This window comes from Equus caballus, chromosome 3 (assembly GCF_041296265.1).
Source record: "Equus caballus isolate H_3958 breed thoroughbred chromosome 3, TB-T2T, whole genome shotgun sequence".
In the NCBI taxonomy this organism is placed as follows: domain Eukaryota; kingdom Metazoa; phylum Chordata; class Mammalia; order Perissodactyla; family Equidae; genus Equus; species Equus caballus.
The window spans coordinates 63,701,571-63,720,368 of NC_091686.1; the positions used below are offsets into that span (position 1 = coordinate 63,701,571).

The 18,798-nt window shown below is 41.1% G+C and overlaps 2 long non-coding RNA genes across 2 annotated transcripts; one reads left to right on the forward strand and one right to left on the reverse strand.

Moving 5' to 3' along the window:
* The first annotated feature begins 417 nt into the window (after positions 1 to 417).
* Positions 418 to 13,707, forward strand: LOC138923455 (uncharacterized). The gene is made up of 3 exons (XR_011437070.1): positions 418 to 596; positions 4,030 to 4,079; positions 11,572 to 13,707. It is a non-coding gene; the product is annotated as an uncharacterized lncRNA (long non-coding RNA).
* On the reverse strand, positions 6,933 to 15,478 carry LOC138923454 (uncharacterized). Its single transcript, XR_011437069.1, has 3 exons — positions 15,257 to 15,478; positions 10,582 to 10,763; positions 6,933 to 9,474 (listed from the first exon to the last, which is right to left on the reverse strand). It is a non-coding gene; the product is annotated as an uncharacterized lncRNA (long non-coding RNA).
* Between the last annotated feature and the right edge of the window lie 3,320 nt (positions 15,479 to 18,798).

Sequence of the window (18,798 nt, forward strand, 5' to 3'; positions counted from 1 at the left end):
ATCAGTGTCACAACACTGGAATTAAAATTAGGGTTTCGTCACCCATATTCTAATTTTTTCCCCATTATGTTATCTTGCCTCTCCCTAGAAATTCATTCTCTAATTTGCTGAGTTGTCCATTTGGGTGTACTGTCAGTGAAAGGCTGTGTTCAGATGGTCGTCAAAGGTGGACTTCAACTGATGCCCCAGAACAACGTTGCATACACCACAGAATTTGCTTTTGCTGGCCGCTCTCCCAATCTTCACATATTAATGCTGTGCCAACAGCAATTGTCCCAGACAAGTGACTGTGCTGGCAACGTAGGATTCCTTTAAACAAAGTCCTTCACATGAATAACTAACAAGGAGTTCCATTTCTAGCTTTGCCCGATGCCTTTACACAACTAGAATATTTGTTTCAGTTGGAAAAATGTTCCAGGAGGCGTTGTATTGTGGTGGTGGTGGTGGTGGTTTAACTTGAGGGTTTAAAGATTTGAACTAGGAAATACAAAAGCTGGAGTGGACTCAAACATTTAGAACACAGTTTTCCTTCTGAAAGAACTGAGAAATAACAAGAGCCGGAAAGACTTGAAATGATCACCCTGATTCACTCCAAGGTATGTGTCTAAAGTGAACGTACATTGTTTTGCGGATAATTGAGACAGAAATATTAGATGATTTCTAAGTCAGCTATTTAGTCCAGATATCAGCTATAAATTCTAAGTCCTATGTTAGTCAAGGAGTTAATGAGAAGAATTTCTAAGCCTGTCACTTACTACCTGTGTGACTTTGGAGAAATTATTCTCTCTGCATGTCAATTTTGACATATTTACGATTAGAATAATACTCCTTGACTCTCACAGTTGTTGAAGGTTTAGATGAGATATTTCAAGGTGCCTAGCAGTTTAGAAGCCGCTCAATTCCAGGTTAGATTATATTCCTTCCCCTTTTGATACTGGCTCCATTTTCAGAAACCCTTGCTACATTCCATGACTAAGTAGAAACACTGAGAAATCCAATATAACTTTAGCAAAACCTTCTAATTTGCTTTTGTGTACAGAAGTCTAAAAAGTCCCATAATATGTAGAATTTACAAAAATACCTAAGAATATCCAGAAGACACTTGGCCTGGTTAGCTTGATCTGCAATAATTCTGGTTCTTTTGTGTGCTTTTGGCCCCAATTTTGCAATAAGAATCAGAATATTAAGTGGAAACATTTTGGTGCCTATCACTTTCTCATGATCTTGACCCAGAAGTCCTCACCTATGCTTTTCATAATTTGCTTTCACTTTATTCAGCAACTATGTTTGAGGTACGAACATGTGCCAGGGCTTGAGGTGCTGAGGACACAGTAATGAACAAAACAATAGAAGTCCTCTCTGTTAGTGGGGAGGAGACAGACAATAAAACAAATAAACATGGTCTATTGATGAGTGATAAGAATGATAGGGAAAAATAAAGCAGAAATGGAGATATAGAGTGTTGGGACAAGAGTTTGCAATTAGGGGCTGGCCTTGTGGCCGAGTGGTTAAGTTTGTGCGCTCTGCTTCGGCAGCCCAGGGTTTCACCGGTTTGGATCCTGGGCATGGACATGGCACTGCTCATCAGGCCATGTTGAGGTGGCATCCCACATGCCACAACTAGAAGGACCCACCACTAAAATATACAACTATGTACTGGAGGGATTTGGAGGGAAAAAGCAATTAAAAAAAAGATTGGCAACAGTTGTTAGCTCAGGTGCCAATCTTAAAAAAAAAAGCTTGCAATTAAAATATAATGGTCAGGAAAAGTTATATAAGAAGATGAACCAGTAAAGACCTGAAGGAGGTAGGGAGTGAGCCATGCAGAAATCTGGGGGGAGTGTAGAAGGCCTGGGAAGCACATAGGCCATGAGGCAGGAAAGTACCTGTAATGTTCACAGAACAGCAAGAAGGCCAGTGTGGCTATAGCACAGACAACAGATGAGAAAATAGTAGGACATAAAGCGAGATGGGTAAGGAAGCAGAGAGAGGGCAGATTGTGTATGGCCATTATAAGGACTTGTCTTTTACTCTAAGTGAAACGGAAGCCTTTGGTGGGCTTGAGCAGAGAGGTCATGTGATCTGACTTATGTTTTAATAGGACCATTCTGACTGGCGTGTTGAGAAATAGGCTGAAAGGCAGTGAGACCAGTAAAGAGATTATTGCAATAATCTAGTGAGAAATGATGCAAATATTTGCTGATGAATTGGATGTGGGGCATGAGAGACAGAGAGGAGTCAAAAAGGACTCCAAGTTTTTTGGCATGAGAAAAATAAAAGATGGTGTTGCCATTAACTTATGCACAGAAGACGACAGGAAGAACAGGTTTGGGAAAGATCAGCAGTTTGGGTTTTGTTTTTTTTTTTTGAGGAAGGTTAGCCCTGAGCTAACTACTGCCAGTCCTCCTCTTTTTTGCTGAGGAAGCCTGGCCCTGGCTACATCCGTGGCCATCTTCCTCTGCTTTCTATGTGGGATGCCTACCACAGCATGGCGTGCCAAGCAGTGCCATGTCTGCACCCGGGATCGGAACTGGCGAACCCTCGGCCGCCGAGAAGCAGAACGTGCGAACTTAACCACTGCACCACCGGGCCTGCCCCCGAGCAGTTTGGTATTAGCCATACTAAGTTTGAGATGATTATTAGACATCCAAATAGAGATTTTATGTAGGCAACTGGATATCAAGTCAGAGTAAAGGGGAGAAATCTAGGGTGGAGATGTAAATTTGGGTGTTAGCCTATACATGATATTTAAAGATGAGAAGACAAATATACATGTGTGTAGAGGCAGGCAGGTGGATAAGAGAGGTACATAGAGAAGTTAGTCTCATGGCTCAGAGGACTGGCTCCTTCAAATCATTTTGCTGTAGGGTGTCTGAGAGAAGAAGAGGGAACCATTGAGCTCAACAGTTTTACAATCCTTCAAAGGAAAAAGATGATCAGCTTTGGGAGAGCACTGGCTGGATTGGGGCCTGGGGTACGGCGGGAGGAAGCTCCAGGACCTACAGGTGAAATGGACAAAATGAGCCTACTGAGTAAGGGCATGGACTCCCTGACTCAGCCAGAGTGATTCAGAGAGAATCGTTCAGCATTCAGACTTCACAATATATTGCTCACACAGCGTGGTTTATCCATTCATACCTTTAAAAAATTAGTACTCTGGCTCAATAATTCTACTTTTTGACATGAATCCTAAGGAAATTAATTGTGGTAAAATATTTATATGTACAGGTATTCATCACAGTGTTATTGATAATAATTTTTTTTAAAACTAGAAAAAATCTGAAAGTGCTCTAAGAAGGGGAATGGTTAAAAACATTGTCATATGTCCGTAGGGTGAAATATTATATAGCCATTAAAAGCACTGCTCACAACAATGCTTAGTAACATTGGAAATGACTATAGTATAATGTTAGATACAAATTAACAGAAAACCCTGTATTATACATTTAGAGAACACACAATGAAAACAAATACACCCAATATTTGTGAGTGTTGGGCTTGTGTTTTTTTCTGTGATATACTTCTGTTTTTCCAAATTTTTCATTGGGACAGAAATTATTTTTATAATCATATTTTAAAATTTTGATTGAGAATTTTAAGCAAAGATTAAAATAAGAAATTCCTCAAGTTGGCCCCTATCCTCCTTGGGTCACTCTGTCTGGCTGCAGATTCCTCTGTTCATTTTGGTTGTGGGCTCTATGAGGCCTTGCGAATATTCGGCAGCCTATTCCTAGAACGAGTGGTTAAGCATGCATGATTGGGCAACAGGCCTCAGGATGATGAATGAGAGCTGAGCTGGTGAAAACCTTGTGACACTGGCCTGGTGGATACAGGAGTGATCCCCTTGGCACATGGAACCTTTCAGCAGACTGGGATTTCACCCAGTGAGCTGGCAATGGGCCCTCTTGTTTCCAGGACACCTAGAACTCATCACTTGTGCCTGGATTGTTTATTCACTTCTACTCCTGAATTCTCTCTAGCAGAATCATTTCCTGTTTAAATCTCTTCAACTTTTCCTCTTTGACCTAGGACTGACTGAAAATTATCTCTGTTCTACAGTACATGAAACCTTCACAAAGGTAAGCCGTTAGTGATATGTTAGTCTGTCATGTAAAAAAGGCAAAATAATTGAGAGCTAAAGTTAGTCCATCTGATTTCGAATGACCAATAATAATCACAGGTGGTGCACCTACGCAAATTGGATTAGTACCTAGCATTTTCTGTATTGGTAAACCCACCCAGGTTTTTCCCTGGGAGGCTGGCTTAAACATCTTTCAACCTTTTTAAGATTGGGAAACCACCCAGGCCTCCCAGCTCTTGGCAAGCAACAGACTGACTTCATGTTACTCAGCATTTTGCTTCTTATGGAAATGCCAGTATCTGCACAACCGGTTTGCAAAGTCTGAAGATCCTCTGGGTGTGCCCACAAACACAGCAGCTTCAGGAAGAGAACTCAAAAAGACAGAGTGAGAACAGGGGAAAGGCTTTACAGCTCTGAGCAGCTGCAATCCGGTCTGTCAACAGCCTAGACTCCTGTTACTCCCTAGAGCTCTTCCTCTCTCTTCTCCTGGTTGCAACCCCAGATACTCTTCTGGAAGCATCTCTAATGATACCTTCCCCAGCCTAACCTAATCTGTTCCTCTTCTGTGCTTCTTATAACACTTTTGTTTATTTGGTTTTACTTACAAGTCTTCCTTGTATCACGCTTATCTAAGTGAACCTTCTGTGTGTGTCTTTCTCTACTAGACTCTAAGTGTCCTGGACAGTTAGAGTGTCCTGGTTTGGTTTGCATCCCTCTTCCTTAGCACAATACCTGGCACTTATTAAATACAATGCTTGAATGGAATGACATTGAATCCTAATCTAAGGAAAGGATTTGATTTAGAGTAAGATCTGAGAATGCTAAGTCATGCACAACTGCCTTCCTTGGGTGGACCTGAAACCTTGGGTGGATCTCAATTACTCCTGGGCTTGTCATAGCCCCAGCAAAGGCACTGTCTCCTAGGGTTGCTATGGCCTGTAGGAATCTCAGCCTTCACTGGCCTTAGTATCTGTCTTTAAATGATATTGCAATTACATTTATTTTAACACTTCATCTACTAACATTGTAAAGACACTGAAAAAGACTAGCAAGGCCCTCTTTAAGGAAGAAAAGCAATTTCTTGAAGTGTTAACTTAAAAAAAAATACTCATGCACAAGAGATTAAACTTTTATTGCAGAACAATCAAGTGGAATATGATGAATTAAAATGATAATATAGATCTACGTTTATCGTGGAGGAGTTTGGGAATGCATTGTTGGGTAAAAAAATGTCTAAAGTAGTATATTTATTATGATTCAATTTTTTTGTAAAAACGAAACAAAACAAAAGATAACTTCTATCTAAAATACGAGTACATATACCTAGAAAAAGCTTTTGGAAAATTACACAGGCATTAATTTCTCATATAGTTAAAGTGTCCATAACAAGAATTGGATATAGCACAATTAGCTATTATGAAACATAATTTATATGAGCCACTCAGTCACAACTAGAACTAATCGAGAATTAGCATCATCAGAATAGAAAAAAGCTGCTGATTACGCTGGCTGTGAGAGACTGTGCTGCAAGCAGAACTGCACGGCAGAAGGGACAGGAAATGAGAGGGTACTGAATATGTGGAGAAAAGGGCAAGGAAGGAAGAGTTTCTGTTTTTGTAGTCTTTGATCCACCATTTTTTTTAACCTGGCAATAACCAAATACAATTATGGTTATGAAAACACATTTTTTAAATTTATTTCTTATTTTTTATTTTTTTGAGGAGGATTAGCCCTGAGCTAATGCCTGCTGCCAATCCTCCTCTTTTTGCTGAGGAAGACTGGCCCTGAGCTAACATCTGTGCCCATCTTCCTCTATATGTGGGACGCCTGCCACAGCATGGCTTGCCAAGCATTGCCATGTTTACACCCAGGATCCGAACTGGCAAACCCTGGGCCACTGAGGTGGAACATGCGAAGTTAACCACTGCACCATTGGGCTGGCCCCTGAAAACACATTTGTTACTGAAATTATGGTGGGGAAAAAACTTCATTCTACTGTGAGTCTAAAACTTCTCTGTTCTCATTAAAATATGTTTTTAATCTTGGTTTTAAATTTAAATTTTTTTTTGTTTTTTTGGTGAGAAAGATTGGCCCTGAGCGAACACCTGTTGTCAATCTTCCTCTTTTTGCTTGAAGAATAGTGGTCCTGAGCTAACATCTGTGCCCATCTTCCTCTATTTTTTCGTATGTGGGATGCCGCCACAGCATGGCTTGATGAGTGGTATAGGTCTGCGCCTAGGATCCAAACCTATGAATCCCTGGCTGCTGAAGTGGAGCGTGCCAAACTCAACCACTGTGCCACCGGGCCAGGCCCACATTTGATTTATTTGATAGGTGGCACCTTCATAAAGGACAAAACCTAAAACGTACATAATAGTATTTATACAGTGAAGAATTTTTCTCCCACTCCTACTGCCCAGTCACCTCTCCCCAGCTTCAATCAGTGTTACCTGTTTCTTTATATTTTTCGATAATTTGACATTTCTTAGGAATACACTTATTTTGGTAAAGTTGAATAACTATATACTAAAACATTAATATAGCTATTTTCTGGTGATAGGATTACAGGTAATATTTATCTCTTTATAGCTTTCTGTAAAAATTTTCCCCATTAAGTAAAAGAATTAAAGATAATTTCCATGGGGCTGGCCTGGTGGTGCAGCGGTTAAGTTTGCACGTTCCGCTTCTCGGTGGCCCAGGGTTCACCGGTTCAGATGCCGGGTGTGGACATGGCACTGCTTGGCAAAAGCCATGCTGTGGTAGGCGTCCCACATATAAAGTAGAGAAAGATGGGCATGGATGTTAGCTCAGAGCCAGTCTTCCTCAGCAAAAAGAGGAAGTTTGGCAGTACTTAGCTCAGGGATAATCTTCCTCAAAAAAAATAAAAAAAAGATAATTTCCAAAACCATTTTGTTGGACTCTGTGGTAGCATGCCTAAATCTTGCATTGTCATCACTTTTTAATGACTCCATTTCTCTGCTTCGAGTCTTCAGTCTTGGTTAACAGTACAGCTCAAGGAAAAAGATTTCCTCTTAAGATACTTTTTCTTCTCTACTCTTCCTTAATCTGCACCTTGTGAAAAAAATACACATGTAAGTCATATTGTGAGAAGAAATTTCTGACTGGAATTTCTGAGCGTTATTTGACCGATACTAATTAAATAAAAATAACTAATCAATATCTAATATGCTTGATTCTCTTAAGACATTTAAAGTAACAGCAACACCAGTAACACATTCTTAGGAGACATTTACCTTGCTGGGAAGAGTTGGGAAGATCATGTTTATTTTTAAAATTAGATATTAAAAAACTTGACAACTGGAGGTGGGCTAAGTGGTAAATGGCCACATGTAAATTTTATAAGTATGTATTCTGAGCTACTTTCACTATGCCTGGAGTCAAGTGTTTTTCCAGGTCTGCTCTAGGTGTGAGAATTTGGGCAATGGTACCATTTATTCATAAATACAATTTACCTGCTTTGGAGCAGACCACCTCGGACCAGGGGAAATACCAGCCTTGGTCTTGCTGCTATGCCACCTATAAATTCAACCCCAAATTTTACTTATTGTGTTTTCTCTTCTATGTTCTCTCCTCCTTCCCTTACTCTTATTCATCTTATTTTTCTTTCTGGCAGAAGGCTGAGGTAAACCTAGGGTGGTAGAGTTGAAACGAGCACTGATCTGGGACTTAGGGAGCCAGGATTCTTGTCTAGTAGCTTAGGCAAGTCACTTTAGTGTTCTAATCCATCATTCTTTCATTCAACAAATATTTGATGAGCTCCTACCATGTACTAGAGACTGTTCTAGGTGTTACGTGATTAACTGATTAAGTCATGACCTCTGCCCTTTGGGTCTGTGCACCTACTCCCTCTACGTGTCCCTAAGGAAGCTGGATCTCAGGACAGCAACTGAAGCAGTGAGTGGACACTAGTATGTGGCACTCCCCGCATGAGGCAGTGTGCTAAATGTGGGCACCGTGACAACCGAGGAGCCCAGGGGCAGAAGGCATGGAGCATGGAAGCCAAATAATGCTCTGTCGGATGATGACAGGAAGCAAAAGGTGGCAGCAGTGGTTTGGCTCTATGCCCTTGGACAATGCGAGCTGTAGAGAGGGCTGCCATTGTCAGAAAGCAAAGGAAGTGTGCACATCTGGGGCATCAAGTGAAGCCAACTCACCAGTGCAGCACAGTTTGTTATGATAAACAATCAACTGTCTGAAAGAGTCGCAAGAACGCAGGCTCACTGTGAGCCTTGAGGTAGAGAGATAGTAAGTTTGGCAGTCAAGGAGAGTTCAGTGAATTTGAAGCAAATCATTTCGTAAAATCAACCCCCTAGTTCTATGGAGTGAGGGGATCTTCTTTCTCGCCCCAGGACCCAGCATTCTGTATGCCATGACACATTGAGGGGATGCAGGAATTAAAAAGCTTTAGGGAACTTGAAAGTCTATAGGGAGCATATCCTTGGTGGAAAATTGGGAGAGACTGGCAATCAAAAGCTGAGCATTTTATCTCATGAAATAATAATGACACATAAAATGTTGTAAAGGAGTGAGTGGTCTTATCAACGACAACGCTCACTGTAATGAATGGAGTAACATGTTGACGGAGAGGAGGACAGCCCTGTCCCAGCCCCTCTCCAGGACACCCTGAGGAAGTGACTTCCAGGAGCTTGAGGTTCTGGGGAAGGAGAGCTTTAGGACTAGCTTGGTGGCTGACGAAGATGGGCACCGGGAGGGAGCAGAAAGGAGGCGAACTTTGGAGTCAACGATTAGAAGGAAGAACTTCATTTTCACATTTTGCAGTTTACTTTTGTCCACGCCAAACACATTCTGAGACTCAGCTTCCTCTTCTGTAAAATGGATTAACTGCTACTACCTCCTACACCCTGTTCTGAAGTTCTTCCTGTTTAGAGAATTACTTGCATTAGAGGTTTACTTGGATAGATACATTCTTCTTTTAAAACACAAATATACCCTGGTAGGGCCAAGTCATTCAATCAAGAGAGACACAAAGCATCTTCCCACTCAAACTTGGAAGAGATCTGACGCTGCCGGTTCCTGCAGACAGGTCAGAGGGGGCTCTGAGTTGGGCTGCACTGGATTCAGAGGTGTGGAGAATAAATATTCAGGAAGAGACTGGTGGGCATGTCTGATCATACAAGTGTCTATGCAGATAACGACCCGAGGCAACTGTTAAAGGCTTGCTTGGGCGCTATCAGGAGACAGAGCAGGTCACCTGGGGGTGGTAGCAATCCAGCCCTTAGCAGAGAACAAGTCAGGGCCTCCTCCTGGCCAAAGCAAAGCTGAAGGGAGAAGGACCCTGAGTTGGAAGAAAGTCAGAGAGATGTGCCTTTGAATCCTGGCTGTGTTCTTTTTGGTGGCCCTTGTTTTTTCATCTGTAAAAGAGAGATTATATGTAACTCGAAGTATTGTTGTTGTTAAAATAGAGGCATATGTAAATTCCTGGCATGAAGCAAACACTCAATAAATTATAGACAGCATTATTTATTAAGATGCCCATATGAAGGATAGGTAAATTCATGGCTGAAAGTAGAGAAGACGGGAGAGGAGCAAAAAGGAGTTGGGCTGGAGTCTGAGGTAACAGATGAGATTTCTGCCAAGAAGATGCATGTATCATCAAGTAACACAGATTTTTAATAGGTCAATTTAAGGGCTGGGGCATCTGGCTGGTCAAAAATGAGCCCTGGCTGGCTGGAACCTGGGTGGGAAAGGTAATACTGCAGGTCAGCTGAGAAGTCTGATTTGTGGAGCCATGCCGTAGCCTCAGGACAAAACGGGGAGGAAAGGAGGCAAGGTTTGCCAGGTCCTCATGACAGAGTCCAGACATGACTAATTTACACCGGAAACACTGTGTCAGAAAATTGAGTATATAAAAACAATTGAGTGAGTGATAAATGGTTTCTTAGAAATGTAGCTCTTTGCCCTCAAACTGTTTAACCTCATTAGACTCCAGTGAGTTTCAGACTCTGGTACTGCCTCAAACAATGTGTGATATACACTCTTCTGTTTTCCCAAAATAGAGATAACTTTCTTTCAAAAGGATAAAGTTAACACCTACTCCTTGCAAAATAAATAACAAATAATATAGGAAAGTATAAAGAAAGTAAAATATCATTTTAATTTTCATTCATATGATTACCGTTGAAGTAAAACTTTTTGTGAATTAGCCATTTCCACTCGTGTGAATTTCTTACTTTCCTCTTGTTACCCTTTAAAAAAATTATTTAACTTGGGGCTGGCCCCGTGGCCGAGTGGTTAAGTTCGCGCGCTCCGCTGCAGGCGGCCCAGTGTTTCAGTGGTTTGAATCCTGGGCGCGGACATGGCACTGCTCATCAAACCACGCTGAGGCAGCGTCCCACATGCCACAACTAGGAGAATCCACAACGAAGAATATACAACTATGTACCGGGGGGTGTTGGGGAGAAAAAGGAAATAATAAAATCTTAAAAAAAAAAAAATTATTTAACTAATAGGTTGCTTACCTTCCTCCTTATGGATTTGTAAAAGGGTTTTATGTAGTAAGGATATTAATCTTTGTCACATATTCCACTCATCTCCTGGTTTCGCATCCGTCTTTTCACTGTGTGGTGGTATTTCTCACATATAAGTTTTAAGATTTTACTTTAATTTTCTTTTCAGTCAATATTTCCACTCTTTAAATGCCCTACAAAATTAGAAAGAAGACCTTAAAAATTCAAAATCATAGTGATGGAGATAAAAAGATGACCAACAATACAAGAGTTTAAATATGTCGACGAAGATAATCCATAACCAATCTATAAATGAAAATTTGGGCAAGTTTATTCTGAGCTGAAATCTGAGGACCATGGCCCGGGGCCTTTCTTCCCAAAGGAAGAAAGGGCACCAAAGAAGTGAGGTATACAGAGTGGTTATATACCCCCAAACAGGAGATTTCACATATGATCGAAACGTCCCTCCCACAATAGTCACAAGATTGCCCTGTCAGCACAGCGCTTGATGGACGCAGCAGGTAGTGGGTCTGCTATCTCAGAGGGCATAGCAGGAGGCAAGTCTATTGTCTCGAGCTGGGCGGTCACAGGTGAGCACAGCAATCAGTTTCTATCCTAAGGAAAGATGCTTAATCCTTAAGGAGATGCCAACATTGGGAGGGGGAGGGAAGTTGCACCTTTATCTCAAGGGCCTTTGTTCTTGCCATCGGGAATATCTAAAGCAGATATACAATGCATGCTCAACAGCCACAGTCAGGCCCTTTTGGAAAGACAAGGTCAGGCCGAATTAGGTTTATACCAAATGGCTTCCTTATATTCTCCAATATATCCTATTGCTTGCCATTTTTATTTGTCAAATATAACTGCCAGATGAGTGGAACAGACAATAGGTGCTGTGGGAATTTGTGACTTTGTCACAATTAATTGCCCCAAGGAACTCCAGGGTGGGTTTGGAAGCATTTAACCGTTTTTCCAAATTTTTTTTCCTTTTGTTATGTTAAGGAGATGCAATCACCAACCACCCTGAACCAGACCAAGCCTCACCACAAGAGCCACGCCTATGACCTATGCCTTATTTTTAATGCTATGATGTCTCCAGGAAGAGCTTAGGCCTTATTACCATAACCTGCAGTGTATGCGGAAGCATGTTTTCCATCTGATCCTGTGTAAGCCAATACCCACCTCTCCCTTTTGAATATTTATTCATCATCCAAAACAAAAGGTCCCTGCTCCCCTTTGTTTGAGGATGCCATGACTTTGGAAATGATTCTGCATGGTCTCCTATTTGCTGCAAATGTACTTTACTTTATGAGACAACTGCTTCTGGTGGAGAGTGATTTAGCTCGTCAGGAGGCAAACCCACTTTGGTTCAGTACAACCTCACCAAATTCACCCAAGTCCTAACACCATGTGCTCTAGAGTTCGACTTGCTGTGTTTGAATCCTGGCTCTGTCAGTGACTAATGGTTTGAACTGGGGAAATTCGCTGAAGCTGCCTGTTCCTCCCCTGTTTCCTCACCTGTTTAGTATAGGATTTTTGTGTAGGGTGTAGGAGTGTTGTGAAGTTTCTGGCACACTGTAAACTCTCAATAAATCTTAACTATTCTTGATATCTGAGAGTTTTTAGGGCATGGCCTGGTGAAGAAATGGGACTGGAACTAGTCCCAGGATGGATGTAACCAAGACTAGAGTAGAAAGGAGAGAAAATTCAAACCCAAGGCCCCTAAGAATCCATACAGGTCATGACCCACATGGCTGAGAGCTCTGATGCATGTTGTAGGAGTCACCTTGAGGAGTGCTCTGAAGGGTAGATGTGAAGTACGTGTACCAGTGGTGGAAAACAACAATCAGAGAAAGAAAACAAAGAAACGATGAGCTGGAGAAGACAAGAAAGAAGTTACCAGAATTTCCTGTAGGAAGGACAATTTTAAGTAAAAAGAAGAAACTGGAACGAAAGTGTCTCAGCCACTGTGTGAAAGGAAATGAAATTCAAGCTGCAGTCAGAAAAAAAAAGCTGCCAACGATTGATACTGAAATCAAAATAAAGACAAAATGTGCCCCAGCCCCACCAGAATGGCTAAAATGAAAAAGATGGGTAGTAACAAATATTGGACAAAAGGCACTGCTGCTGTAGGAGTGCAAATTGGTGCAAATCCTTTGGAGAACTGTTTGATAACATGTACTTAAGCTGAACATATGCACAACTCTACTCCTAGGTGTTGACCAGACAGAAGTGCATGTATTTGGTCACCAAAAGACACTCATGCCAATAGTAGTGCTAGCTATGAAAGCCCCCAACTGGGAACTACCCAAACGCCCACTCACTGAAAATGGACAGATACATTGTGGTACGTCCTCCAGGGGGAAGACTACATAACAAGAATGAAGGACTCACAACAACATGGATGAAACTCACAAAACTGAGCAAAAACAATGGACACAAAAGAGTGCCTACTGTGTGATTCCATATGATTCCATTTATACACAACTCAAAAACAGGCAAAACTAATTTCAGTGTTAGAAGTTGTCTTAGTCCATTCTGGCTGCTATAACAGACTGCCATAGACTGGTGACTTATAAACAACAAACATTTATTTCTCACAGTTCTGGGGGCTGGGAAGTCCAAGATCAAGGTGCCAGCAGACTTGGTATCTGATAAGAGCCCACTTCCTGGTTCATAGATAGCCATCTTCTTGCTGTGTCCTCATATGACGGAAGGGGCAAGGGATCTCTCTGGGGTCTCCTTTAAAAGGGCATTAATTCCAATCACCTCTAAAGGCCCCACTTCCAAATACCATCACACTGGTGACTAGATTTCAACACATGAATTTGGAGGGGGGCACTAACATTCAATCTATAGCAGAAGTTGAGATATAGTTATTCTTGAGGGGTGGGCTATTGACCTACGTGGGCACAAGGCTGGGAGTGGGGCTGGTGTCTTTGGAGGGGCTGGGAGTGTTCAGTTTCGTAATTTGGGTGATGACTACATGAGTATGTACAATTTATAAAATATCAAAATGTATATTTACTGCTTGTGCATTTTTCTTTACATATTTAATTCTTCAATAAAAAAATTAAAATATTTGCCCATATTAGACATTAATACAAATTATTAAAAAGACTTTGTTTACTTACAGAAGGTGTAGCTGCTTATTTTCAGCTTTATGTTGGTACAAACAATGATTTTGAACCTCATTTTCCTTATTTGTAAAGTATGGATGATAGTACCTGCTTCACAGTAGGTAACATAGGTGAAAGAGCTTTGAAAATGGTGAAATTGCATACAAATTGCTAGAGGGAGAATGCTTTGTCCCCACTCTTGATGTTTACTTTCTATTAGCACAATAGCCCTGGTCTCCCCCACACACTGCTCACTCCACCCAGGAGAGTGAAACTGATTGGTAAGTTTGGCAAGTAGAGTACATCCCTTTTCAATCTTTCCCTCTTGGAAAACCCCTGTCTAGTGCAAAAGGTTAGTGAACCTTAGAGAGGTTGAGTGCACTCTCCAAATTTAGACAGTAAGTGACAGAGATATAATTTGAGCTCAGTTCTCTGATTACAAAGACCATGCTTTTAACCATTCCACCATATGTCTGCCTGATAAGTAATGTGTTAAATATAAAGTAAACGCTGTGTTGTACGGTACAGCTAAGAATACAATAGCAATTCAGGGAAGGGAGTGTTCTCTGCAGGGATCAGTTAAGGATGGCTACGGGAAAGACTATAGGGGTCGACTCCTGCTAAATTCTGTGCAAACCCCAGGAGCCAGCTGGAATCAGCGCTAACCTCCTTCCAGGCCACTCCAGAAGAGGTGTCTGTTATTGGCAAAAACAGCTAGCAGAGTTTACCACAGTGCCACTTGGCTGGGCCCCAGCACTTACCCAGTTTCCTACAGTTTGTTCTTTACCTCTGTTGTTGTTTGCTTTGAGTTCCTCCGGGATTGACCTCATAAGCCATTCTAAGATATGAGATGGGGCAGGAATCCTATTTTCAAGCACCTGAACTCTGAGAATATGCAAAGGGCATGTTAACAGCCTTTCATGTAGGAAGATTATTTATTTTTATTGAGGTGTAATTTATATTCAATAAACAGCATTGATCTTAGATGTTCAGTGAGCTGGGTTCTGACAACTTTATACAACCACTAACCAAAACAAGATATGAAACATTTTTACCACCCCAGAGGCATACTGTGTGATTTTGTATGTGTGTCTGACTGTTTTCACTCAACATAATATCTTTGAGATTCATCTATGTCATTGCATTTATCAGTAGTCTGTTTCTTTCTATTGCCAGATAGTTTTCCATTGTATGGATATACCACAATTTGGTTCTCCGTTCTCCTGTTGGTAGACATTTAGGTTACTTCTAGCTTTTGGCCACCGTGAATAAGGCCTTTGTGTGAACATATGCTTTCATTGCCCTTTGGTAAATACCTAGGAATGTAACTGTTGTGTCGTTTATCATTATAAGAAACTGCCAAACAATTGTCCAAAGCGTCGAACCATTTTACATTCATACCATCAATGTTGCTCTGCATCCCAAGGGAAAATTTTTTATAAAGCCAAACTATGACGACATCTTAGTAAAGAATATTTATCGCAGTGTCTAGGGCGGGAAGGATTTCTGTGGGAATCCTTTGGAGGGAGGAAAAAACAGCAAACAGAGGGGAGTGGATTGGCACTCACTAAATAGTATTCACCAGGAAGCCAGCCCGAGGGGACCACGTGGGCAGCAGGCTCCATAGCTACCAATCAAGGCTGTGTTCTCAGCTGATGACATTCATTCCACATGCCAGGCCCTCTGTCCATGATCCAAGCAATCTGGGCAACTTATTGTTTTTGCTCAAGTTGCGCTTCATTGAAATTCTTTCTGGAGTGTCCTTTTCGGTCACAAGTTCTCTTTCTTGTCTGAAAGCCAAGACCGTGAAGCTTAGTACAGCAAGGCTTTTTGAATTTGTGCTGCTGACTTCACCTCCAGTTGTGGTATCGACACTGGCTAACCTGCCCCAGCCCCTGATCAGCTTTCCCTGGACTTCTATGGGGTTGAGAGCAAGTTATTGTTCATCTTTTGGCCTCCTCCCCCCAGGTTACTTTTCGCAAGGTTTTGGTTTGTTTTTTATGCTATTATATTCAACGGAGGGTAAAACCTTTGGCTCTGCTTTAAGATGATTTCATTCTGAGACAAAACCTCATTCTCTCTGAGTTTTTCTTTTAGGATATCACGACAGAGGCCAGAAATAGTGTGGACCAGCCCCCAAAGGAATTAATCTTAATTTTCTTCAGGCATGGCTGATCCTGGCTATGTCGTCTTATTGATTTTATCCTATTAGTAAAAATTCTTGCTGAAGTAGGTGACCGGCAGTCCTTATTCCTTAGCCAAATTCTGGATGATAGGCTGGGGCTCCAAATTTGGGCACAGCCAGGCTTCAACTCCTATTACTTACTCTATTCCTCTAATTGGCACTTGCTGCGAGTGCTTGGTGATAAAAATACAAGCCCCCATTTTCTTCTTCCTTCCCTTACCACGGAGGATTTGTCCCTCCTCCTGTCAAAGGCAAATTCTTCCACATATATTCTGGATCCTGTTCCATTCTGCTGTCTCAGAGAATGTATTTAATTGGTTATTATCTGCAGCAGAAATGATTGTGCTCCTAAATTCAGGTTTCTATCTGCCGTAGTTTATAGTTGTTGCTAGAAAGTGGCTGCCCAGCCAAGGCTATGTTCCCCAACTTCTCTTGCCTTTAGATGAGGCCATGCAACTAGTTCTTGTCAATATAATGTGATTAGAAGTGACATGAGTCACTTCTTGACCTAGTATCTTAAAAAGCAGGAATGCTTCTTTTCCCTTCCACTCACTTGGTACAAGGGGTACAGCAAGGTTGGAACCGACATATTAAAGATGAGCGATCCACAAGATGGCTGATGCCTGAGTCTCTGAATCTTCAGTTGGAGAGACCCACCTGCCATTAAGAACTTTTGTGACACCTTTATGTGAGTGAGAAACAAATTTCTATTGTGTGTGTTTGACCTATTTATATATTGCAGGGTTCTTTTGTTGTAGCAGTTATCATTGCCCTAATTAGCACATTATTTTTCTTTCATCTACATCTTCCACATTTCTCTCTGCTGGAATCTATCTATCTGCTTTCAGACATGACCAAGCATCTTCCACTTTTAAAAAAACCTTCCTGGGGGCCAGCCCCGTGGCCACTGGCTAAGTTTGCACACTTAGCTTCAGCGGTCTGGGGTTTCACTGGTTTGGATCCTGGGCATGGACATGGCACCACTCATCAAGCCATGTTGAGGTGGTGTCCCACATGCCACAACTAGAAGGACCCACAACTAAAATATACAAGTATGTACTGGGGGGATTTGGGAGAAAAAGCAGGAGAAAAAAAAAAAAAAGAAGATTGGCAACAGTTGTTAGCTCAGGTGCCAATCTTAAAAAAACAAAAACAAAAAAAACCTTCCTGATCCAGCTATTCCACTTCTGGATATTTATACAAAGAACATGAAAGCATTAATTCAAAAAGATATATGCACCCCTGTCTTCATTGCAGCATTATTTACAATAGTCAAGACTTGGACACAACATAAGTGTCCATTGACAGATAAATAGATAGGGAAGATGTTGTGTATACATACAATGGAATACTACTCAGCCATAAAAAAGATGAAATCTTGACATTTGCAATGATATAGATGGACTTTGATGGTATTATACTAAGCGAAATAAGTCAGACAGAGAAAGACAAATACTGTATGATTTCACTCATATATGGAAGATAAAACAACAGACACGTAGATACAGAGAACAGATTGGTGGTTACCAGAGGGGAAGGGGAGTAGGGAGAGGGTGAAAGGGGCAAAGGGGCATATTTGTATGGTGATGAATGAAAACTAGACTTTGGGTAGTGAACAACATGTAATGTATACAGAAGTCAAAATATAATGATGTACACCGGAAATTTACATAATGTTATAAACCACTGTTGCCTCAATTTAAAAAACAGTTAAAAAAACAATAACAACCCTCCTCTGACTCCACATTCCTGCTCAATTTTCTCATTACCTCCTTTCATAGACAATCTTATCAGGCAAGTTGTCCATGCACAGTCTTAATTGCTTGCTTCCCATTCACTCTCTACCCTAATCCATGTGGTTCCTTTGCCACCACTCCAATAAAGCTGCTCTTGCCGAAGTCCTCAACAACTGCCATGTTTCCAAATCCAGCAGACATTTTAGGGTTCTCATCGTAACTCTCAGGATTTAACACAGTCCACCACACTCTCCTTCATGGCATCTTTTCTTCTGTTGATTCCTTGAAACAAATCTCTTAAGTGAATGACTCACAGGCATTTCAAATTTATCATTTCGAAAATTAATCTTCAACCCCTACCCCTCCATTTTCCCATATCTATAAATGGTATTTCCATCCACCCAGTGGCTCATGTCAGATATCTGAGGGTAATTTTTGACATAGCCTTCTTTCTCACCATTTGTAGCCAATTAGTCATCACATTCTGTCAATTTTACATCCTAATTTTTCTCAAATGTAGATACTCTTCTTCATGTCCACTCTTCCTCACAACCCCTTCCATTCTCCAGATGTATGCTTAAAAATATAAACCAGATAATGTCACTTTCCTCTTAAAATCCTCCAGAAGATTCCCACTCTACTTAGGATTAATTCTCTAATTCTTAGTAAAGCATACAGACTTTTATATGATCTTGCCCCTGTCTATGTCTTTAGCCTTATTGAGCATCACTTGCCCTTTCTCATTATATTCCAGCTTTTCATTCAAATCTTTGAAATCTTCAAGTTTTTTCCTACCTCAGAACCTCTCTAATTGCAAGAGCAAAAACTAACTCAAATAAACTTAAGGAAAAAAGAGAATATAGTAGCTCATGTAAGTAAGGAGCCTAATGTCCAGCTAACTTGAGGCATTGCTGATTCCAGAAATTCAAATTATGACCTTATTACTCTGTTGCTTCATCTTTTAGCTCCACTTGTCTTTGATTTGATTCCTTTCTAACACAGACTGTCATCATGGAGGCAAGATATCCACTGTCAGAGATGTCTATTTGTGTAGTGAAGAATTAACCTTACCCAAAGAAATGTCTAGCCTTTGCCTTTGGCTTCTGGGAGGCCCTTGGAATATCATGCTTTATAAGAATGTCTCTGTTTGCCTGAGGAGCATAGGCCAGCCAGATAGTAACAATGTGCG